Raw genomic sequence first — 24,891 nt, forward strand, 5'->3', positions numbered from 1 at the left:
CCTCTTGTGTGTGGAAGGAAGGAAGTGGAACAGCTAGTGGGCATCTGAGGCTGCTCCTCCTTCCCTTCCTTCCACTTAATCAGCCGGTGTACACTGAGCACTCCTGTGTGCCGGACACTGGGCTTCCCTGCAGCCCCAGAGCTGAGCAGAACCCACAGTCTCTGACCTCCTGAGCCTATGTCCCAGTGGGAAGACAAGAAAAACAACAAACAAACAACTGTTTATTTAGTTAGAATGGTGATAAATGTCAAAATGGAGAAGTACCTGGAACCTTGTGAGTGTATAACAGGGCAGACCTGCCTAGTCTTGGGTATCCTGGAAGGCTTCGTGGAAGAAGAAACATACCAGTTGAAGTTTAAAAGAAGAGAAAAAAAGCATGTGAAAGAGGAAATGAGGATTTCAGGCAGAAAGAACAGCAGATGCCGAGGCCCTAAGTGTTCCAGGATCCAAATGAGGGTCAGTGGGACTGGATGCAGAAAGCCGAGCAGGGAGAAGGTGCCTGATGAGGCTGGTGCAGCGAGTAGAGCCAGATCGCACGTGCAGGGCATGTAATTCACCCACGACTAGGCAGCTGTGAAAAGATGATGATAGAAATCCACGGTTATTAATGTGGAAGGATGTCCATGGTATATTATTAAGTGGGACGTGCAGACCGCAAAGCCACGTATCTAACAGGATTTTTCTATCTATGTAAAAATGTGCATAGCAAAAAAATCTACTCAGACCTGTACCAAAATGTCACCAGTGGTTCTCTCAAGGTGGTAAGATCATGGATGATTTTCACCTTGTTTCTTACATCCTTATGCAGTGTCTGAATGAAGCAGATACTAGTTTTATAATCATGAAAACACCAACAGTAAAGCAATTTCCATTTTGAACCAAGGCAGAGGAAAAGTATTCCAGAGAGGTTTCCCGGTAACTTTGGCTTGCCGCTCGGTTGCAGGCAATCAAAGGCTTTATTTGCCCATAAAATGACCGCCTTCGGTAAAGTTCTTTCCATCTTCAATCCCTACCGCAGTAAAGCATTTTATATTCCCTGCCACTGTTTTTACTTCCTCCTCCAAGGCCCCTCAAATATGCTAGCGCCTGCCTACACTCACCCCGGTATCCAGGACTGATTAATTCCATTTATTGCCAGTGCAGTTTCAGGGGAATTAGGTGTATTGAAATGGAATAAAGGGGCTTGGCTGCGTGGGTGGTGGAACCAGGAACAGGCTTTATTTGTAAATAGGGCTCCTTGCTGCTCTGCAGAGCTTTCCTGGGGTGAAAATGGTGCTTTCCATCTGGCTTCCAGCTGCTCTGCCCATTTAGCTCTTCAGGGCCCAGTGGAGTCCAGCAGAGGGGCAGGCAAGCCCTGCTCTAGGCGGGGAAGCACATAGGAGGCCTGGTGGGCTCTCAGCACTCACCCTGGGGGCAGCCCTGGTAGATCTTGGAAGCCTCCCACTCTCCCAGTAGGGGCTACCTCGCCCTTTAGGATCTATCCTGTGGGCCTCTCTCATTCCTTTTCACCTGCCCTCCAGCTTCAAACCCTCACCAAAGAACAGATCTTAAACCTTCTTTGTTCTTTTAAGGACAGCTGAGATTGACTGGCATGTAAAAATAATAATAATGATAGCAGTTGCTATTTATTAACTGGTTATAATGAATCAGGAACTGTGCTAAACACTTTTAGATATACTTTAATCCTCCCATTAGCCATGTGGTGGGCTTCAGTACTGCCATTTAATAGATGAGCAACTTGCTCAGAGAGATGCAGTAACTTGCCCAGCATCATACAGGGATCCAGGCACCAACCCTGGATCAGAGTCTACAGCCCATGTGCTTTGCTCTGCCACCTCCCTAGTACCCTATGGCTTCCAGCCCTGAGGTAGTCCAGGGCAGGGAGGCCCGTTTTGGTTCTGCCTATGGGACCACGCTGCCCTCCTAGCTGAGGTTCCTTAGAGCCAATTTCTGTTCCTATGAATATTTCACCCTCAGGCTTACTGTTATACTGCTTCCAGCTAGGAGCAGGCCTGTGGGGTGTCTGGAGGCAGGATCAGAGCTTCTGGGACTGTGTGAGCTGACTGCCGCTCTGCGGATCTGTTGTGTGTGCCAGGCTTCGACCAGGCCCAGGGCTGTGTGTCGACCTCATTGGTGAAGCCAGCTGGCTGGTGCTGGCCCCTCTGCAGATTGACCTCTGCTGGGATTGGCTCTCCCCACCTGTGCACTCCAAACTAAGCATCTGAACAGCACCCCTTTGCTGGACACCCACTAAGGAGCAGGAGATCTACGTGTCACCTCTCTCAACCCTCACCACGGCGCTGGAGCTGGGAGCTCTGAGTCCCACCTGTCAATTGGGAGTATTGGTTTAATGACCATCTCTTCTCCCAGGTCTTGGCTGCGTGGAAAGAGACTGGGTATTCTTTCCCCACTGTGTCCCTGTGCCCAAGACAGCACCTGGCATGCAGCAGGTGTTCTGGGAGTATTTCTTGAATGAAAGAGTGACTGTGGCTGAGGCAGGAACAGAGCCAGGCCTTTCTGACCCCAGAGGTCTGATCTTGACCACTGTCCTATTTGCATCCTGGCCTGCACACAACACAGAGCCCACTGTTTTTATTGAAAGAATGAACCCTGCTAAGAGGTGTTGGTGGTTTTTACACTTGTCTGGGACGTGAACTGAGCAGTCACACGCTTTCCCTCAGAGACGCTCACTTGGTGTAGAAGGAAGCTGAGCGGCAACATGGTGCTGTGTGGGCCTTAGCTGCCACCCTGGGCTCTTTGATGGAGGGCGGATGCCAGGGGCCAACCTATGCTCAGTACAGCTTCCACATGGGCTAGAAGGGCATTTAAAGATACCAGCGCCACCCCTTCCAGTTTACAGAGGAAAAGGACTGGCTGAGGGCTACATAGAGGTGGGTCCCCTAGACTGTACAGCACAAAGTGAATTGTACTATACATAAGCTACAAAAAAAAATCAAGATGCGGTGGGAAAGATGGAGTGCAGACTCAGATAAATAAACACGAATGACTCTAACTGTATTACAAGCGGATCCTATAGCCACCCTGAAGGGGATGGGGAGGAAAGTTGCTGACCTAAGTAACTTTGAGAAACATTGTTTTGACTGACTACTATAAGGCATGAGACAAAAAGAATTGTACCCAAACACTGCAACCAGCTATCAGTCACCAAGTATGCTAGTTGGCAAATTGATTTCTCAAAGGAGTATGGCTTAAGAATTCTGAAACTACTTCATCTGTATACTAGAGTTGAAAAAAATAAATATAGTAACCTTATTTTAGATAATGAGAGCTAGGTTTCTCACTGTCAGAAAAAGTTATAAATAAGGAAAGGGGGATGATAGAATGAACCCTGTGGTGCTGGATTATAGGCAGAAGTATCACTGTAGACTCATTTAAAAAATTATGTATACATACGCAAATAGATATGGAGAGAACTATACGTGTGTGTATGCATGAGTTAGTGTGTGTTGTTAGGCTCCACCTCACAGCGACCTTGTGTATAACAGAACATGCATTGCCAAGTCCTGCACCATCTTTATGCCTGTTGGTATGTTTGAGTCCATTGTTGTGTCTGTTGTGTTAATCCATTTCATGGAGGGTTTCCCTCCTTTTTACTGACCCTTGACTTTATCAAATGTGGTGTCCTTTTCTGATGATGTACCCAAAGCACACGAGCAGAAGTCTCGCCATCCTTGCTTCTAAGGAGCATTCTGGTTGTATTTTTTCTAAGACGGATGTGTTTGTTCTCCTGGCAGGTCATGGTGCGTATTTTCTAGCTCCATTCACTGAGAGGGCCTAGAGGCAGGACACCCCAGTAAAAATAAGCACACCTGGCACCCAGTTTCTAAATACTATTCTCCAAATAAAAGGAACCAGGGCTCCTTGCAGAGGTGGTTGATTCCAGTCAGGGCAGGGACAGTATAGGATGAGCCTGCCAGAAAATAAGGAAGTACTCAAATAAAAAAACAGGAGCATGTACGGTGTGCGCAGGAGCCAACCTGAAGGAGCACCCGGTGGTCAAAGTTGGAACAACTGGAGCCACAAAATAATGATAGACTTGGATTATAACCCAGAGAATAAAATAAATATCCGCAAGTCTGTGTTGATGCAAATAACTGTGTAACTAAATAAATAGTGGAGGGGGGTGAGAAGCAACACTTCCTTACAGAAAATTTCTGTTGGTAAATGTAGAAGGAACAAGGGAATAAAAAGTCACCCTTAGAACATTACAGAGGCCACTGTCATAGGCGGGATCTGCCAGTGGGTGCTGAAATTAGTGGGCAAAAGTTTAAGCTGAAACAGGATTTTTTCCATGGTTTTAAAGTATCTCCCCCACCCTATGTCATAGTTAGAAGAGAAAACAACAATAAGCCTACAGTGGAGAATCTTGCCGGAAAACCCCCCGTAGCCAGGTATTCAAGATCAACATCACCAGTAATATATATTGAAAAAACTATTTTCTAATTACAAAAGTAATACTTGCTGATTGTAGAAAAGTCAAGCAGTGCACTGGCCCGTGTTTGCAGTGAATGTCTTTCCTCACTTGCCCATTGTCCGGCTCTGGGACACGATAGCTCTCAGCAGTTGACATATCCTTCCTGACCTCTTTATCTAGTCTGCCCTGTACACAGTGTTTTGGGGACCCTTCTTGATTATTCTGTCCCCTGTATGGCCCAACCATCAGCTTCGTAGAAAATTGCTTCGTTTCTCAGTTCAAAATCCGACAATTCTAATTTACAAAATTTTGATGAAGTTGTTGCCAGCCACACTAGAGTGTTGAGATGGCCCTCTTCAAAAGTCAAAGCACAAAAACGTAGCAAAACTGTATCTTAGTCATTTTGTTATTATCACTTTTGACTGTAGTGATTGAATATCCACCGTCCTGGATACCAAGGGAAAAAAAAAAGGATAGTTGTCTCTTTTATCTTCAGTTGGGGATAGAGGAAAACATGGGAAGGAGAAACTACAACATGTCTCCTGAGTTCTCCCATTTTCTCATCTTCCTTGAGGAGGGTTCGGAGAGAGCTTTGTGTGCTGGGTAGCAGAAGGGGGCAGGCGGCTATGTCCCTGCCTGGGACCGCAGGGCCTGTGGATCTTGTTGCTGGAGTACTGTAGGCCTTCGGCGGCCTCCAGGTGCTGGCAATCCGTGGCCTATAGGGAGGTGTGTGTGACCCAGCAGCTGGATCTGCGGCTGCTGTGTGCTCTGCATGGAGACGTGGTTAACTGGGAGGCTGGGAGTAGGAGACAGAAGGCAGTGAGGGCTCTGGTGCCCCGGGTGATGTGTTGACTGGTGAGAGAAATGATGACAGCCAACATCCACCAAGTGCTTATTCTGTGCCAGGCATTTTTTATGTTTCACCTTCAAGAATCCCTAAACAACCTCTTTGGTAGATACTGTGCCATCCCTCATTTGAAGAGGAGCAAACTGAGGCTCAGAGAAGTCATCATTTGCTCAAGGACCCACAGCAATTAAGTGGCGGAGCTGGGATGGAAATCAGCTCCAGGACCTGCCCTGTCAGCCACTGAGCCCTACAACCCTGCTCTGTGGTGGAAAAAACAGACTGTTGGCACTTGGCAGCCTGATACACGGCCCGCCCTGCTTCTGCCCAGTTTTTTGCTGTCAGCACATCGGCGCACCTGCCCGATGTTTCTGCACACTCTGCTCTTATGTTTGCAACCTAGAGAATTCTTATGGCCCTTCAGAGTGTGCCAGAGGGTGCACGGTGTAGGGTAGTATCGTAGGGAACAGTAATAATACCAGTAAATGAGGCGTCTTCTGGTTACTCCTCATTTACAACAGTAATAATGGTCATCAGCAGCATCTGGGGAGGGCTCGCCCTGTGCCAGCGTGGTGCCTAGTGAGTGCTGCGCCTGCACTGAGGCATTCAATCCTCCCCGTAGCCCTGCGAGGGAGGCACTGGTATCATCCTCGTTTTAGAGAGAGAGCAACTGAGGCCCAGAGAGGTGATGTGACTTGCCTGAGGTCACACAGGTAGGTAGAGGAGCTGAGATTGGAACCCAGGCGGCTCCCGAGCTTGGCCACAGAAGTCCCCTCCCCTCACACCCTGTTCTCTGGCCAACGCCAGTGGCTCCTGCAGAGCCTTGAGGAGTGGTTCTTGGGCAAACTGAGGGAGGAACACAGGACAGAGGCCTCCCTTGGAGGTGGATTGAGAAGTGAATAATAGACTCTTCTTCAGGCCTTTTCTCTGTGTGTGTTGATTGTGGATCCAAGTCAGACGAAATCCTTGACAACTTCAATCTTTTCTCCGTTTATCATGATGTTGCTCATTGTTCCAGTTGTGAGGATTTTTGTTTTCTTTATGTTGAGGTGCAATCCATACTGAAGGCTGTGGTCTTTGATCTTCATTAGTAAGTGCTTCAAGTCCTCTTCACTCCCAGCAAGCAGGGTTGTGTCATCTGCATAACGCAAGTTGTTAATGAGTCTTCCTCCAATCCTGATGCCCCTTTCTTCATATAGTCCAGCTTCTCAGATTATTTGCTCAGCATACAGATTGAATAGGTATGGTGAAAGGATACAGCCCTGACGCATACCCTTCCTGACTTTAAACCACTCAGTCTGTGTGCGTGGTGTGTGTTTGTGCCTGCCCCCAGCCCCAGTGATGTTCCTGAAGTCTACATGATATCAACAGCACAAAAGCAGTTATTTATTGACTACTCACAGGAGCCAACTCCCTTGCCAGATGCTTCATCTGAACCATCTTATTCTAGCCTGTTCGCAGGCCCATGAGGAGGTAATAATAATAATTAAAAAAAAAAAAGAAACCCTAACTTATTGCCATTGCGTTGATTCCAACTCATAGTGACCCTGTGGGACAGAGTAGAACTGCCCCATAGAGTTTCCAAGGCTATAATCTTTACAGAAACAGACTGCCACATCTTTCTCCTGAGGAGCAGCTGGTGTGTTCGAACTGCCGACCTTTCAGTTAGCAATCGAGCACTTAACCACTGTGCCACCAGGGCTCCTTCAGGTAATATTAAGGAACCATAATAGTAGAAGTAAGTAAATTAGGGCAGAGGTATCTTCTGGTTACTTCTCATTTACAGTAATATCCCCATTTTATTGATGAAGAAACTGAGGCTCGATGAGATTAAGCACCTTCCCCAAAGCATAGTCTTAGCTCTTGGAGAAGCAATGATTTAAACGTGGGTGTGTCTGAGCCACGTGCTTTACCTTGGTGCAGCTGCTGCTAACAGGGATCGGTGTGCTCAGGGGTCAGTGCCACACTGACCGGTAGGGCGTTGTTTTGTTTTACATTGGGAAGGCCTCTGTCTGTGTTTCTCTGGCTCCAAACCCAGTGCTCTTCCCACCCCCATGGACAGCAGATCATTTGTATCTTGCATGGAGCACCGTTTAATTAGTGTGGCTGCCTTACATGCTTGCACCTGTAAGGCCGCAGCTGGGCACTGTGAGGAAGAATGTTGAGCTAATGCCAAGAATGCTTAGCAATGTCTGCTGCGGGCTAGGAAGGGGGACCCGAAGCCCAGCTGATGGAATGTCTGCCATTCCTACACGGTAGCCTTGGCCGGCTCCCCTTTTAAGATAGATTTCAATATGAATTTATGACTGAAGCTGCACTTCAGGAAGAAAACATTACCGTTTTTTTTTTTTTGAAACTAATAATAATTGCAACCAGCACAGGCACTTCTTATCCCTCCTGTGTGTGATGACATTATCAGGCAGCGTCACATGGAGGTTAAAAGCAGATGATTTGGAGACAGACTGACCTGGGACTGGGTTGCAGCCCTGCCACTTACTGCTGAGTCACCATAGCTCCCTGAGACTCAGTTTTCTCATCTGTAAAACTGGAATAATAATACTTCTAGGAATGTAGGAATGTTGTGGCAGCCCTGGTGGCACAGCGGTTAAAGCGCTCAACCGTTAACCTGAAGGTCCGCAATTCGAGACTACTAGCAGCTCCGCGGGAGAAAGCTGTGGCAGTCTGCCTCCATGGAGATTTACAGCCTTGGGAACCATATGGGGTTGCAGTGAGTTGGAAGGGACTCAATGGCAGTGGGTTTGGTTTTTGGTTACGAATGTTGTGAGGGTGTAGCCAGAGAATCTCCGTAAAGCACTTACTGCAGATAAAAGTACTAAAAGAACACTGACTTTAAAAAATTGTTTCTCATTTTTAGTATAATCCTGTAAGGAAACTAGCATTAGTAGTATTTGTGGGTGAAATAAGCAAGGGCTCAGAGAGAGGAAGTGATTTGCCCAAGGTCACACAGCCAAGAAGTAGCTGACCAAGGTTTCAGGCCTGGCTCTCTTCTCTAACACGAAGCTGGGCCAGTTTCCACGGCAGGCGCTGCTCCAGCCATGGAGGCAGTCTTGCGTTGCCTCTCCGGGATAGCATAAAGCTGTGGCTATTCCTTCCAGTTCCTCCCCGGCACGTCAGCCCTGACCTCACACAGAACCTATATGTGAGAATTGTCCCAGAGCAGCACCCTAACCAGCCCAATTGCTGAGGCATCCTCCCATGCCTGATTGCTTCAGGGCATAGAAAATCCTTCAGCTCTCTCAGCAAGATGGGATAACAAGTCCCATGTCACTGCTGAGGTCCAGCTTAGAAGATGGGGCTCTCGGCTAGGGCGGCCCCTTCTCTGATGAGTCCTCTTCTGGGGACTGCCTCTTGGTGAGATGCAGTGGCCACCTCTCATCCCTTGAACCCTGTGCAGGGGACCGTGAGCCCTGAACTTAAGCATTGGCATTTTGCTTCCCTTCCCAGGGACTGTGAAGGAGGATTTGGGATTCCCAGGCCCCCACTAGAATCCAGGTTCTCCAGAATAATAACAGTGTCTCTGTTCTAGGTATTACGCTATCAGGATGAAATGAACTAATGCATATAGAAACCCTAGCCCTGTGCCTGGCATGTGCCGGTAGTGTTATTGTGAGTTGTCCAAGTTGGTATGCTTGAGTCCATTTTTGTGGCCACTGTGTATTTTGAGTGACTTCCGACCTAGGGGGCTCATTTTCCAGCACTATATTGGACAATATTCTGTTGCGATCCATAGCGTTTTCATTAACTAATTTTTAGAAGTAGATGACTAGAGGCCTTTCTTCTTGGCCCCTTAGTCTGTAAGCTCCCCTGAACCTGTCTGCCATGGGTGACCCTGCTGGTATTTGAAATACTGATGGCATAGCTTCCAGCATCACAGCAACACACAGGCAGCCACAGTACAGCAGACTGACAGATGGGTGGTAGTGGCACATGGTAAGCACCCCCAAAATGTAGCTGTAATTGTGTGCATGTTTTCAGTTGTCTACATGAGTGTGTTTGCCAGTAGATGAGCCTGGCCCACAGTTGCATCTGAAACTCTCAGGTCGCTGATGAGTCGGCATTGACGACCGCCATCTTTCCCAAGGTGCTGGAAGGTGATTTCTTTCCTGAGAAATCTGGCACGTGCTGGGGAACTGTTTCAGCCTCTGTGGCGGTGACCACATTTTCAAGCCTTATACTCTCTTAGCTGGGTTTTTGAAAAGGCCTCTGAGTGATACTTAATAAATTACAACTGTTTGAGGTGGTTAGTCCTCCTGCCTGGCCTTTAAAGTGACCCCTGCTAGGGCAGTAATTGCTCTCAGGCTGCTATCACCATAAAGGGAAACACTTAGTTTCCACAGGGAGGTCTGTATAGAGCTGCAGCCCAGCTGTGGCATGCCCTGGTCACAGCAAAAGGTGAGAAGGTGGGTGTGTTCATGTGCCCAAGGCCCCTGTGAACCATTCCATTCACTGGAGGGAGACTGCCGGCAGGGGCTGGCTGCTGGTGTCCCTCCTAATCCCATGTTTCCCAAATGGCTGAGAGGAGGGCCCGGAGCGGGGGCTGGCCAACTGGCACTGGGAAAAACATCAGTTGCCCTTTGTGACATCATGTGAGCCTGTACCAGCCTCAATGCCTGCACATTGAGAGTGGGCATAGTTTGCTGAATCTGAGGTCAGCCTGTCCTCCCCTTTCATAAGGGAAGTAATTACCAGGGAGCATTGCCTCAGTGCCTGCTGTGGGCCAGGGAACATGGGAAGGTTTTGGAAGAGGTAGATAACCATCTTGGGCAGTGCTTCTCAAACTTGACTGGGTAATACGCATCGCTTAGGGACCTTGTTGGAACCCTGGTGGCGCAGTGGTTAAGAGCTCAGCTGCTAACTTAAATGTCGGCAGTTCAAATCCACCAGCTGCTCCTTGGAAACCCTCTGGGGCAGCTCTACGGTGTCCTATAGGGTCACTATGAGTCAGAACCGACTCGAGAGCACCTAACAACAACAGGGAACCTTGTTAAGTGCAGATTATGATTCAGTAAATGTTGCAGTTATCGTGGCTGCATAACGACTCCTAAACTTCAGTGGTATGAAATAACCCCAGATTCTGCTCATGGATACTGTGGCTCAGGAAGTGGACAGGGCATAGCAGGAACGGCTTGTCTGTTCCATGACATTTGGTACCTCGGCTGGAAGACTCAAAGTCTGGGTGCTTGGAATCATCTCAAGACTTGTTTTTTCTCATGTCTGCATGTCTGGTGGTTGATGTTGGCTGTCAGCTGGGAGCCCCAGTTCTCTACACAGGCTTCTCCATGAAGGCTTTCCACATGGCTCGTGTGGGCAGGGCTTCGAACTGGTTCATTCCAGTTGCGTTTCCACTCTAGATACACTGAATCAGAATCTACAGTTTAACAAGATCCCTAGATGATTCTTATGTATGGTGCATTTTGAGAACCGCTGCTCTACTAGTGCTTCCCAGAGTTGGTTCCTAACCAGCAGCATTAGCATCGTCTGGGAGCTTGTTAGAAATGAAAATTCTCACCAGGGGTCCGAACCAGACGGAACTGGTGTGAAGCCCTGAGTGTGGGCTGCTTCTAAGCTTGGTGGTTTAGAAGGGGATTCCAGGGGCATGGGTGCTGAGAGAGAGGCAGGTGGAGGGTGTATGCTTTGGGGAACCAGCCTCAGAAGGCATGTGATATCGCTCAGCTGTGCTGTTAACTGGAACAGCCCAGCCCAGGCAAGTTCAAGGGGCAGAGAATAGACTGTCACCTCTTGATGGGGAGTGGCAGGGTTCTAGGAGAACATATGGGACTTGAAATATTGCTGTGGCCAGTTTGGGGAGGTATAGTCTGCCTCAGTAAGTTTGGGGTAGGGCCTGAGATTCTGCATTTCTAACAAGTTCTTAGGTTATGTTGATACTGCTGGTCCATAGACCACATTTGGAGTAACAGAGATACAAGTACTGCTTTCAAATTGCTGATGATCCAGTGAGGGAGAGAGATGAGACTGTAACAATATCAGACCCCTAAAGATGTACTGTAGTACTAATACTAATATGAGTAACACATAGCATCTTCTGTGTACCAGGCACCGTTCTGGGCACTTTGCATATGTTAGCCCATTTAATCCTCACAACAACCCCAGGAGGTAGAGAGTATTCTTATCCCTTGTTCTCAGGTGAGAAAGTAAATCTCAGGAAGGTAAAGTTAATTGGCTTACCCAAAGTCATATTTCCGGGAAGTGGTAGAGGCAGGACTTGAACCCAGGCAGGCCATTTCAGAGTCCTTGTTGCCAACCACTACACTACCCCTTTGTTTCCAGGACCTCCATTGAGAGCAGCCTGGTTGAGGGGGGGCCAGTTGTGATCACAGAGGAGAAGCAACTCTTGCCTTGGGTTTGCAGGGCATTCCTTTGGTCAGCAAATATGTACCGAGCATCTGGTGTGCCTGGCAATTAAGCAGGAGCCAAAACATGTGCAGCGTTTGCCTTTGTGAAGTGCTTCATCAGTTGGAGTGTTGAATGTGGAAGATTTTGGCAGTCAGAGAAGCGAAGGAAGGGGCCTTCATGGAGTAGGAGGAGTAAAGGTACCAAGGCATGGAGGAGAGTGCCAGGTGTGGTGAGGGGAACCAGAGGTGACATGGAGGAGAGGTGGCATGAGAGGTAGGGGGAGACATTGGCTCCAACAGCCCTGGAGACCTCACAGCTGGCTAATCCAACCTAGATATGCGCCCTGCCTGTGGATTTACTGCGTAAATGCCAAAGAGAAGCCAGGAAGCTGTGGGCTATAAGGCAGGTGGGAGGAGGCCAAGGCCTGAGGGGCTCAGAGGTGTCTAGAGGACTAGGCGAGGCTGTGCACGAGAGTGATCAGCCCAAACCCTTTGGGGAAACTTGTTTCTTTTTAGTTTATTTTTTCCAGCTATTAAAGTGATTCGAATCATAGTGACCCCATGTGACAGAGTAGAACTGGTGCCCCATAGGGTTTTCTAGGTTGTAATCTTGATGGGAGCTGATTGTCAGGTCTTTCTCCCCTGGAGCCACTGGGTGGGTTTGAACTGCCAGCCTTCAGTTAGCAGCCACGTGCTTAACCATTATACCACCAGAGGTCGCCATGAGTTAAAATTGACACCTAACAACAACAACAACATTAAAGTAATAAGTTCAGTACATAATACACATATAAACACACGTAGAAAGTCGAAGGACCCAGATGTTTACCTCCTAAACACAACTTCTGTTAGCATCTTTTCAAAAACTGATCTAATTCATGTACCATAAAATTCATCCTTTTCAAAGGTTCGGTTCAGTGGTTTTCAGTATATTCGCAAGGTTGTGCACCATCACCACTACCTTAATTCCAGAACATTTTTATCCCCCTCCAGATAAACCACCTACCCGTTAGCAGTCACTCCCCATTCCCCACTTCCCCCAGCCCTTGGGACCCACTCATCTACTTTTCATATCTGTGGATTTGCGTGTTTGGGGCATTTCGTAGAAGTGAATCTTATACCGTGTGGCGTTTGTGCCTGGCTTCTTTGACTTAGCGTAATGTCATAGCATGTATCAGTACTTCATTCCTTTTTATGGCCAAATAATATTCTGTGCATACACCACATTTTGCTTATCCATTCATCATTGGATGGGCGTTCGAGTTGTTTCCATCCGTTAGCATCCTGATGCAGTTTCTTTCATTCTTTTCTCTTTACATTGCTCCATGATTAATACCAAATGGCATATACTGTTTTGTAGCCCACCCTTCTCACTTGCGTTCTCCCATTTTCTCAAACCTAATTTGTAAAGACTGCATAATAATATTTCACCTTGTGGCTGAATTATAATTTACCTAACGGTTCCCCTCAAGTCAAGCATTTAGTTATTTCCAACTGAAAGAAGGTTTACAAAGGGGTGACAAATGAGAGAAACCTCAGAGGATCTTTACAGGGGAGCTTAAAACTGCCTCCAAGCCTCTGTCTGCCAGCAGGCCATGGAGCCTGGTGGGGGACAGGGATAACCGCTCCCATATTACTGGGCAGCCAGGATTGAGCCTGATGGTATATAGAAGATTGTTCTCCTGTGTGGCTCAGCACATCTGCCAGGGACCCAGGCCCACTCTTCTCCAGACACCCCAGACGTCAAGGGAGAAGTTAGAGAGGCTGAAGCAAGCCCTGCCTCCAGCAAATTTTTACATTTCTTTTTAGGATTTCCTTTTCTTTTTGTCTGTGACAATAATTGTCTCCGTGTACAGTTTGGAGAGCTCAGAAAATGACTAAAGAGCACAAAGATAAAATTGCCATCCATTCACCACTCAAAGGCAACTTCTGTGAACATTTTGGCGTGTTTCTTCTCTGTCTTTTTAACACAATTGAAAACCATACCAGATAGGCAATTTTAAAATAAGATTAAAAATCTTGAATTCAAAATTAAAGTAACTTGGATTAATTATTTCTTTTTCCTCTTCAGCTTGGTTATTCTGCTCATTGGTAATAGGTTCATTTGATTCTGCTGGTATTCAATTTTAGGATTTTCTCTCATCTTTACTGATATTTTTTTTCCTGATATAGTTCTACTTTTGTGTAACCGAAATATCAAAACTATATAAAAAGGTACACTCAGAGTGTCATTTCTCCCCCATATTCCTTCTGCCTGTTCCCAGCCACCCCTTGCAGGTAACCAAATAAATTAGTTTCTGATTTATTCCATCTGGTGTTTTTTTTTTTTTTTTTTTGCAAAAAGAAGAAAATAGATGAATACTTTCCCTTGAACCCCTGGTGGTGGAGTGGTGAAGAGCTTGGCAGCTAACCAAAAAGTCAGTAGTTGGACTCCACCAGACGCTCCTTGAAAACCCTGTGGGGCAGCTCTACTCTGTCCTATAGGGTCGCTATGAGTCGGAATCGACTCAACGGCAATAGATTTGGTTTGGTCTGGTTTTCTTTCTTACACAGAGAAAATATCTTTACATATTCTTTAGCAGTTTACTTTTTTTTTTTTTTTAACTTGACGGTATATCCTGGAAATCACTCCATGTCAGCAGACAGAGATCTTTCGTTCTTTTTTATAGCTACGTAGTCCTCTACCGTGTTGTCATATTGTATTCAACCACTCTCGTGTGTGGGCATGGTTGGTTTCAGTATTTTGCAGTTACAAACGGTAAACAACGCAGCCATGAGTAGTAATATACATATGTATTTTCTTAGTTTTGGAGGTATCTTGAGGGTAAATTTCTAAAAGTGGGATTTCTGGGTCGAAAGATAAATGCGTAAGTAGTTTGTTCAATGTTACTAAATTTCAGCCTGTGTTACACCATCCTGAATTCCCACCAGCCACTAGGAAGGCGCCTCTTTCCCCACAGCCTTGCCAGTAGGTGCTGTCAGCGTTTTCAGTTGTTTCCAGTCTGATAGCTGAGAAATGGTATCTTGATATAGTTGCATTTTGGAGTTTTATCGTGAGTCAAGTTGAACATCTTTGCATGTTTAGGGGCCATTTTTTTTTATCTTTTTTGTAACTTGTTCACATCTTACCCTCTTGCTATCAAGATTTTGGATTTTTCCTGCAAAAATTTAATAATTCTTTATATATCAGAGCTAGTTAGCCCTTTACCTGTGACTTTCTGAGGGAGAACTGACATCTTGATGACACTGAGTCATTTCCAAGAACAGGAGATTTTCTTTTCACTTGTCGAGTCTTTTTGAGTGTTTTGGGAGTGTTTTCCTCATGTGTTGTTAGATGCCGTCAAGTCGGTTCCAGTTTATTCTATATAACAGAATGAAACATTGCCTGGTCCTACGCCATCCTCACCGTCATTGCTGTTTGAGCCCATTGTTGCAGCCACTGTGTCAATCCATCTTGTTGAGAGTCTTCCTCTCTGTCGCTGACCCTCTACCAGGCATGATGTCCCTCTCCAGGGACTGGTCCTTCCTGATACTATGTCCAAAGTGAGACGAAATCTTAACCATCCTCGCTTCTAAGGAGCGTTCTGGCTGTACTTCTTCCAAGACAGATTTGTTCATTCTTCTGGCAGTCCATGGTATATTCAATATTCTTTGCCATCACACATAGATGGTGCATATTTCTTGGTCAGTTTATTCCTAAGTATTTTATCTTTTCTGTTGCCGTTGTAAATGAATTTCCCCTTCTATCACATTTTCTGACTGGTCACTGTTTGTGTAGATGAAGGCTGTGTACTTGACAGTTGCTGATTCTCACAGGTCTGTGGAGCAGCACAAAGCTGGTGAGGGCTGGGTGCTGGGTCAGCTTGGTCCTAACTTAGTGGGATGCCTTGGGCCTATGACACCTCTTTTCTGCCTCTCACCCCAATTTTCTCTCTTCCAAAATGAGGAGCTGGAGAAATGTGCACCATTTCCCAGAGTGTAATTCCAGCAGAACCAAAACTGCTTTGAGTTTTTACCTCTTTGTCTACATTTTATTGAAGAAATTTAGGTGTTTTTTTTTCTCTGCTGCAGTATATAGAGCTAGTCTTTAAGCATGCAGCCCAGCCTCCCTACACTCCCTGGCCTTGTCAAATGCAACCTTTACACAAGTGGAAAAGGTCTCCTGCCTGTCTGCAAAAGCTGGAAGGGGCATGGGCTTGGGAGGCTGACTAGCCTGCTTGCTTGTATACCTACCTGCTCCTGCGTTCATTTAATCACTTATTCACTCTTCATGAATTCGGTCAGGTAGTTGGTGAATGACTCTCCTGTGCCATGCAAGGGGGATGCAGCAGTAACCACAGCCCCTCTGGCCTGCACTCAGTGTTTACAGCCCAGCATCTCAGACTGCGATAGGGGCTGGAGGGCGATGTGCTGCAGGGCGCCCTGGGGATGACTGGCAGTCCTTGCCTCAGGGGTGGTCAGAGAAGGCCTCTTGAAGGAGGTGTCCTTTGAACCAAGACCTGAAAGCTGAGTCATCCAGGTGAGGAATGGAGGGAAAAGTCGTTTGAGCAGAGGAACAGCATGTGCAAAGGCCCTGAGGTGAGAAAGGGCTCAGTCTGTTCATGGGATTGAGAGATGATAATTTCTAGTGGATACATTGGAAAAAGCAGAGGGAGGGAAGTAAGAGATGGGTAATGAGGTCAGGCCCCTCTCAGGCTGGGTAAAGGAGGGGTTGGAAGCCACTGGAGGGTTTTCAGGAGAATGGTGATACAATCAGATTTGGAGTTTAAATCTACCTCTTGGTTACTACATAGGAGCGTATTGGAGGGGGAGGTGAGAATAGAAGCAGGGAGGCCGGTTAGGCCATGGCGGTGGTCCAGGGAGGTTTGATGGTGGCTTAGACCAGAGTAGCAGAGCGGAGACGAAGAGGAGTGAATGAATAAAGATCCTTTTGGAGGGAAAGGTAACATCTGGTGATATTGGTGCTGGATCCAGTGGACTCGGGAGGTTGTGGCTTGAGCACTGAGATGGGGAGGGCCTGGCGCGGAGGAGGCGATAGGAGGAGATCAGGGTTCCATCTTGGGCGCAGATGTTTAGAGCTGTGCTGTTTCATAGGTAGCCACTGGTCCCATGTGGCTACAGAAATGGAGCTAGAGCAACTGGGGAGAGGAATTTTTAATTTTATTTCATTTTAATTAATTTAAATGTAAGTAGCAGTGGCTACCATGTAGAACCTTTCCATTATTGCAGAAAGTTGTTTTGCGCTGATTTAGAGTGCCTCTGAGTCATCTGAGTGGAAATGTCGAGTGGGCAAATATAAGCCTGGGCTCAGAGTAGCAGTCACGCTGGGTTCACATCCTGCTCTACTACTGGCTTGTTTGCGGGGTGTCTTTGGGCAAGTGATTTCACCTCTCGGAGCCTCGCTGCCTTCCAGTCCGTGCACCTCATGTGGTGCCTGTTAAGTTTAGCACTGAATGATATGAGCCCGCTAGCCCAAGTATGGCACTCAGGGATAAATAACTTTGATTCTTCCTGGGTCTTTTGTTGTTAGCTCCTGTGGAGTTGGCCCCTGACTTATGGTGACCCCAAGCACAATGGAATTGGACCATCATGATCCATAGGGTTTTCATTGACTGAGTTTCAGAAGTAAATTGCCAGGCCTTTCTTCCCAGTCTGTCTTAGTCTGGAAGCTCTGCTGAAACCTGTTCAGCATCATAGCAGCATGCAGGCCTCCACTGACAGACGGATGGTGGCTGTGCTTGAGGTGCACTGGCTGGGAATCGAACCCAGGTCTCCTGCACGGAAGGTAAAAATTCTACCACTGAACCACCACTGCCGTCATAGCTGGGTGTGACCCTGTAATTTCTCTGTTACGTTTATTTTGGAATGCAGACTTTTCTGTGGAAAGAACTCAGGATTGGCTTCTCAGCTCTTGCTCTGACCTTGACTCAGAGTAGGACCTTGGGCAAGTCCCTTCCCCTTTCTGGGCTTCAGTTTTTCCATTTACGATGTGAGGGAGTTAGAGTGGACCTGGGTTGAAGGCTGCCCATCTCATGAGTAGAGTAAGCAAGTAGTGACAGTGGATCTGCTGGTATCAGAGAAGGAAGGAACCAGAAGGAAGCAGGGACATATGGGAGTTAGCATGCATTTGGCTTTGCCAGTTCCATTGCCGCTTTTCAGGCTGGCTTCTGCCTGTGACAGGACTAAACTAGAGAGGCTTTTTTGAAGAGCTCACTCAGAACTAGCCCTCACCCCGAGCTTGCTTCAGGAACCTTAGCGTTTACCTTAATCTTATTTTTTTAAAAAATATAGATAAGGTTTTATTGACTTCTGAACTGTTGGGAAAAACTAATGTTGTCTCATTAAAACTGCATTGCTCTCCTGTACTGGAAAAAAAAAAAAAAAAAAGCCCATTAAAGTTTTATACCTGACATGGAAAACTATTAAAGATTCATAATTGCAATAAAACTCTTTAATAGAATTTGAATTTTCATTGCAGTAATACTGCAGTCAGCGGGGTTCTTATTTGAAGCTATTAAATCTACCCCAAAAAAGCCATGAGAAGGTGGCAGGGAAGCCGCTGAAATAAGACTTCTTTTAGAATCCTTTCCAGCTCGCTGCATGTCCTGAGAGGATGGCGTTCCCTTCTCAGCTAAGCACAGGGATCGAGTTGTTGCCAGGTTCTCTTCCGACTACCTCTGCTGTGGGAGCTCAGGGCTGCTGCTGTCCTGCCATGGCTTCTTTCTGCTGGTTAGTTTCAACTCCCTTCACCAGGCACGAATAGAGCGCCTGTTTGTGCATGGTGCAAAGCCCAGGGCTAAGAGGGGGCATGGAGGGGGAGAAACAACCGGCTGGTTTTTCCCAAGAGGGGCTGATACTGGTTCGAGTAGGGGACTTTGGAGTCAGGTAGAACAAAGGTCAAACCCCAGTTCTTGTCACCTTACCTCCAGGCCTCAGCTTCCTCATCTGTAAAATGGGGGTAACAGTATGGGCTTCATGGGTACGGTCAGCATGGATGGGTCAGCTGAAGCTGTAGGCAGGGTGCAGGGAGGAGGTAGGTAGGTGGCAGGGCTCAGGGAGCAGTGGGGCATAGAGTTGAGGAGGTAGAATCACAATATTTGGGGAGTGATTGGGGGCAGGGGAGGAGGTAGAATCACAAGACTTGTTGAATGATTGGGGGCAGGGGAGCTCATCTCAGCAGTTACGGAGTGAGCAGTTCTACTCTGCACGCTTGGGGTCGCTGTAATTCGGAATAGACTCGACAGCAGCAAACAACATCTCAGGAGTAAGCATAGTCTTTGAAAAATGCTGCTGACATTTATTGAGCATTTACTGTATGGTAGATGCTGCTTTACATGCGTCCATTAGATAAATGATCATTGAGCACCTACTATGTGCCAGATATTGTTCTAGGTTCTAGGGATACAGTGGTGAGTATATTAACTCATTTAATGTTTATACATATGAGGTAGGTACTGATTTATGCCCTTTTTCCGGAGGAGGTAACTGAGGCACAGAGAAGTTAGTTACCCAAGATCACACAGCTAATAAGTGGCAGTCTGAGTGAACCTATCTGGGCAGACTTCAGGGTCTTGCAGCATAACCACATGCCAGACTGCCTCCCATTTATCTAACACACAGCAGTGGGTGGTCTCTTTCCCATCCTGAGGGAAAGCAGGCTTTGCGAGGTAAATGATTTTCCCATGTGTCTTAGGGAGCAAGGTGCGGGGGATGTGCACTCCAAAGCTGGCTGAGCATTTTCTGCTGCTCCAAGAGTCCCTTCCTCAGTGTCCTGTGACCACCCCAGACCTAAAGGAAATAAACCCCCCACTTCCTGATGATTGGCGAAGGTCAGGGGAAACCAGTGTCCTGTCCTTGTCAAAATCCTTTCACACTTCCCTCAGAATGTCTGAACTCTGTACGTGTCACTTGATGGGCTGTGGCTGACAGGGAAGTCTTTCTTCCACCTTAAAGTGAAGGGTGTTCCCGGGGTTGGCCTCCACTTTATCATCCCTGGTGATAAATAGGACCTTTGGTGACAGATAAAATAAAGCTGCCTTTATTCGTTTATCCTTCCGTGTCCTCCCCACCAGGGCCCCATGAGCAAGTTGAGTGATACTAGACACTTGGTCACACTTTGCACCTGTCTCTTCTTGTTCCCAGGTGGCCTGTCCTGGCAAGTCCTTGGGGTGGCGGGGGTGGGGGGGTGTTTGCTTTGCCATTGCCTTGCCCTAGACATGTGTCTGTCCTTCGAGGCCTCAGTCTTCCCATCTGTAGGAGACCTCTTGGGAGGCCCTGGCAGTCACAGCCTCTTTGCCTCTATTTTGGGTCTTATTTCTTTATATGTCAGTTTAACTCAGAGCTGGCTTTGGTGGGTAAGAAAAAGTAACATTTCAATGAATAAGCAAATACAGCTTTTCTTTGGGAAAGAGCCAGATCAAGACCTTTAAATGTGCTGCCTTCCCATCACATCACTGAAACCAAAGAGAAAGAGGAGGCAAATGGAGACGAGGCCAGAGAGGACAGGGAGAGGAGTGGGTCATCCCCATCCAGTCACTGTGTGCTCAACGTTGCCTGTGTGCCAGGTACTGTGCCGGGATAAAGATGACACAGGTGGTAGGAAGAATATGGGAAGTGCTGGGCTCACATCCTGGCTAATTAGTTCTCTCCCTATGTGAGCAGTGACCTGGAGCGAGTCATTGGACATCTCTGAACCTGTCTCCTTAGCTGGAGAAGGGAAGCAAATGAAAAGCTATTGAAAGCCTGTCTTGTGTTAGGCTCCGTGCTGGTTCTTTGGGATTCTCCTAGTTACCTCCGAGTTGGTGATTGTATTGTACCCATTTTACAGCTGGGAAAACTGAGGCTCCGTATGCACTTGAGAACTGTGTGAGGCCACACGGCTAGTATATCATGAAGCAGGGATTCACCCCCATGGCTGCCTGGCTTCAAAGCTTGGGGCATGCTCCTGCTGCACTGTAGGGACAGAATTCTGCACCTCCCTGGCCTCCCAGGGCTGCTGTGACAGCAGGAGAAATGCTGGATTTATTTGAAAGCAGTTTGGGAACTCTGAATCACAGTGAGCCTGCAGATGACTGTTCTGACAGGGCTCCCAGACATTGGGGAGTTTTCCATCAAGCAGAAGAAATGAGAGAGCACTGGACAGAGACAAGTGTGAGAACTCAGTCTAGTTCAGCTGCTAGGGAGGGCCACATGGAGACCCTGAAGCCAGCCCCACCTAGGACTTCGGTTTTAAACACAGGTCCTGGACAAAGAAGACAGACAAGAAAGGATTGAAAAGACATAGAGAAGATGGGTTCACACACCCACATTAAGCCAGGGTTCCCCAGTAGGACTCACATTCCATGCCTGTTCCCCAGGTGGGTAGCGCCTGCCCTAGACTGCCTTTCCAATCTGGTGAGGAGATACGTATTTAACAGGCATGAGGGAGGATGCAACTAGTACAGCAAACCTGTGATTTCACGGGTATTAATGCTTAGAATGGGGCTGAAGGAAGTGGTGCTGGAAATTCCCGAGACTCAGATTACATGAACACCAGGTACCAGGCTCAGGGTGACAGAGAACGACCAAAGTGCGGAAACAACAGGATTCGGTCAGAGCATTCAAGAGCCGTTGGCCGCAGAGGTTGCTAACCCTCGCACCCCAGAGCTGCCAGATTTAGCAAATAAAAATACAGGACACCTACTTAAATTTTAATTTCAGATGAAAAACAAATACTTTTTAAATACACATATATCTCACGTAGTATTCGTTGTTTCTCTGAAACTCAATTTTAATTGGGTGTCCTGTATTTTAAAATCTGGCAGCGCTACCTTCACCTGGCCATAGAGGGCCAGGTAGACGCTGTGGAATTGAGCTGTCCCTCCCCTCGCTCCCCTTCCAGGGCCTGGACCTGTGGGGGAGGCTGGCATAGAAGGATGCCCTGCCATATCTGGTCTCTTTAGACTCTAGTTTCTTTAATTAAACTGCTGAGATGAAATAAAGTGTGTGGGGGAGTTTAAAATTGATTCCTTTAGTTTAACAAAAGCGAAAGCTATTGAGGGGGATACTTAAGAAAACAAAGCACTTAAGCAGGATGAAAAAAAAGTGCAGCTTTAGCCCCAACTCAAAGTGGAGGGTGGCACCTGGGTGGGGCGAGAGGGGAGAGGAGAGAGCAGAGCGGAGAGGTGGAGCTCCCACACCAGCGGCTGTTTAATGAATTGGGCCCAGCAGAGAGTGAGTTTCTCACCCACTTTCAGGAAGGCCTGAGAGCCTGGGGATGCTCGCTTTAGCTACAGCTCTGCTACATAGCATCAGGGAACCCCACTGGGAGAGAAGGGAGGAGGTGGCTGTAGAGGGAAGGTCCAACTCATTGCCACTGAGTTGATTCCAACTCATAGGGACCCTACAGGACAAAGTAGAACTGCCCCATAGGGTTTCCAAGGCTGCAAATCTTAACTGAAAAGCAGACTGGCACACCTTTTTCCCATGGAGCAGCTGGTGGGTTTGAACTGCTGACCTTTCAGTTACCAGCTGAGTGCTTTAACCACTGTGCCACCAGGGCTCAAAGGGAAGGTAGGAACTGGCAAAATCCATTCCTTCATTGCTAAGCACTTAGTGAGTATTTGCTATGTGCCAAGCCCTGAACCACGTGTTGGTTCTCACCTCAGGTGCTTTACAAGGGGACCAGCTGGTGCCACCTAGATTCTTGGCTGGGTTTCTCAGTAGGAAGCTCGTGATGTAGGAAGGAATAGGGAGAACTGTAGACTGCTGCTGGTGGCAGAGATAAGGACATGCCATTGAGAAACAGGTGCTGAAATGGACAGGATCATCCTGGGCTAGGGCCCTCTTTTTACACCTGAGGAAACTGAGGCATAATAGCTATTGGGTGATTCTTTTGAGGTCACACAACATAGAAGTAGCAAAACCAGGATTTGAACCTCAGTCTGATGGTCAGAAGCCCTTAATCATAGTGCTTTCCTGCCTCCTGGATTTTGTGTGTGTGTGTGTCACAGGAGCGGGGTCAGGGGGTGGGGTAGGGGGATGGGTGTTGTTGGAGGTTTTTAAGCAGGGAGGGATCTCATGAAAGCAGAAAGTTCAGGAAATTAACCTGGTTCTATCTGCGACCAGTTAATCCCCAGTTAATCTGGGGCCAGTTTAGACGCACGGTGAGGAGGGATGCTGGCTCAGGGACCTAGGGGTGAGCAGGCGGGGACCTAGGTAGGGGGCTAGTAGGGCTAGAGGAAGGGTGGAGGTTGGCTGGAACTTGCTGAAGAATCTACTATATAGGCAATAGAGGCAAGGTGGTTGGTGGAGCCAGGTTTTCAGATCTGGAGCTCTTGGCAGGGTGGGATGACATAATGGTGGCTTTGGATCTGCTGACTTTGAAGCAATACCACGTGGTCCCCAAATAGAGCCCCTGATAGCAGCCAAGAAGGCAGATGGGCCTTGAGGCCAGCCTGACCTGGGTTTGCGTCCCAGCAACCCTCTTTGCTAGCTGTGGACTGCATGCTGTTTTCTTAACCCCTCTGAGCCCCAATTTTTCTCTCTGGTGAGATGGAGAACAATGATATGTACCCTGCAGGATGGGAATATTAAGTAAGGAAGAATATGTAAACGGTTAAGCAAGGTGCCTGGCATACAGTTGGCACTTGGTAATTAGTGACTTGAAATTTGGGGCCACAGGCTGGCATAAGGTGCTTGTCCCCACTGGGCTGGGGTGGAGCTGGTCCAGGAGCTAGGACGGACGGGCGCAAGGTCTGACTTTGCATTCACTTGATGACTATTGATTGAAATCCCACTGTGTGCCAGGCCCTGTGCCAAGCTCTGGGGAAGCGGTGTGAGAGGCTGATGAGAAAACCCAATTAGAGCATAAAACTGAGCCTACTGTATAAATACCTTTCCCCCATCTTAACTGTGAGCAACATGGGAACAGTGGCCAGGTCTGTCTTGCTCAGCATGGCGTCCCTGCACGTAGTAGGTGTGCATGAAATGCCACACAGACCACTGACTATGTCTGAGCTTGTGGAGGCGAAGAGGCAGCAAGTGTCCTGTGAACCTGTGGGAGCTGGTGCAGAGCGGAGGGGCAAAGTCTGAATTACTAACCACTTTCTGTACTGGATACTTTCCAACTACGGGTGAGGCATTGAGAAGACAGGAAACCAGGAACCAAGTTCTGGTTCTCAGCCTCGTCATCATATCTTCTTTTCTTTTTCTTCTTAAATCCTGTTTGGCTCACCTTTCCCAAGTCTTGCTTTGAAAAATTCTGGATAGACTTCAAGGGGGTTGATCACATGCCATCAGGAGGCTGGGAAGCTGGGAGAAGAAAAACAGCCATGGATAACTGGCATCACGAGCCTGCTCCTCAAGGCCACAGTGGGGTGTGACCCAGACCTCAGTCTCCCCATCTGTGGAAGGAAGAAGGGAGGAGGGGTCGGATGCCCCGAGCTGAAGTGTGCTACAAGGCTGTCAGATATGCCCCATCTTGTACTGTTTTTGTCACATTTATTTTTATTGAAAGGATTGTTTTCTAAACCATATGTTATTGCTTTAACAGAGGGCTCGTTTTCTGTTGACTGCTTTTTGCTTTTATATAACTTTATTTATCTTGTTGTTATTGAGAATATATACACATACATCAATTCAGCAGTTTCTACATGTGCATTTCGTGACCCTGATTATATTCTTCCAGTTGTGTAAGCATTCTCACCCTCCTTTTCTGAGCTGTTGCTCGTCCATTAACATGAACCCACTGCCCCCTGACACTCCTGTCTAATCTTTCAAGTTGCCCTTGTCAGTTTGATCCCATATACATAGTCCTTAAAAGAGCATAATGCTCAAGACAGACTTTTTACTAGTTACCCCATTGTTTGATTTTAAAAAGATTTCAGGGGACATTTTTGGTTTAAAAATGATCTTCGGGCAATAGTTTCAGGGGTTTATCCAACTATCAGGGCTCCAGGAAATCTGGAGTCCATGAGAATTTGAAATTCTATTTTTCATTTTCCCCCTTTTGGTCAGGATTTGTCTAATGGAATCATTGATCAAAATGTTCAGTAATGGTAGCCTGGTCTCGTAGAAAAGGTGCAGTTGTTCATGCAAGCAATTATCCACACAGTTCATATCCTCCCTATATTCCTGACTTTCCCTTTTCCTCTTTTGTTCCAGGCAGATAGAGACCAGTTGTGTGCCTTGGATGGCCGCTTGCAGGCTTTTAAGACCCCAGGCACTACTCTTTGAGCTAGGAGGTAGAACAGAAGCAC

The 24,891-nt window shown here is 47.3% G+C and overlaps 1 protein-coding gene and 1 non-coding gene across 4 annotated transcripts in view; one reads left to right on the forward strand and one right to left on the reverse strand.

Annotated features, from left to right (window-relative positions):
- LOC100657524 (whirlin) overlaps window positions 1–24,891 on the forward strand; it is a 156,391-nt gene that overhangs the window by 46,665 nt on the left and 84,835 nt on the right. The window lies entirely within an intron of this gene.
- On the reverse strand, window positions 17,398–17,468 carry TRNAG-UCC (transfer RNA glycine (anticodon UCC)). The gene has a single exon. It is a non-coding gene; the product is annotated as a tRNA-Gly (tRNA).

Source organism: Loxodonta africana, chromosome 9 (assembly GCF_030014295.1).
Source record: "Loxodonta africana isolate mLoxAfr1 chromosome 9, mLoxAfr1.hap2, whole genome shotgun sequence".
Lineage (NCBI taxonomy): Eukaryota > Metazoa > Chordata > Mammalia > Proboscidea > Elephantidae > Loxodonta > Loxodonta africana.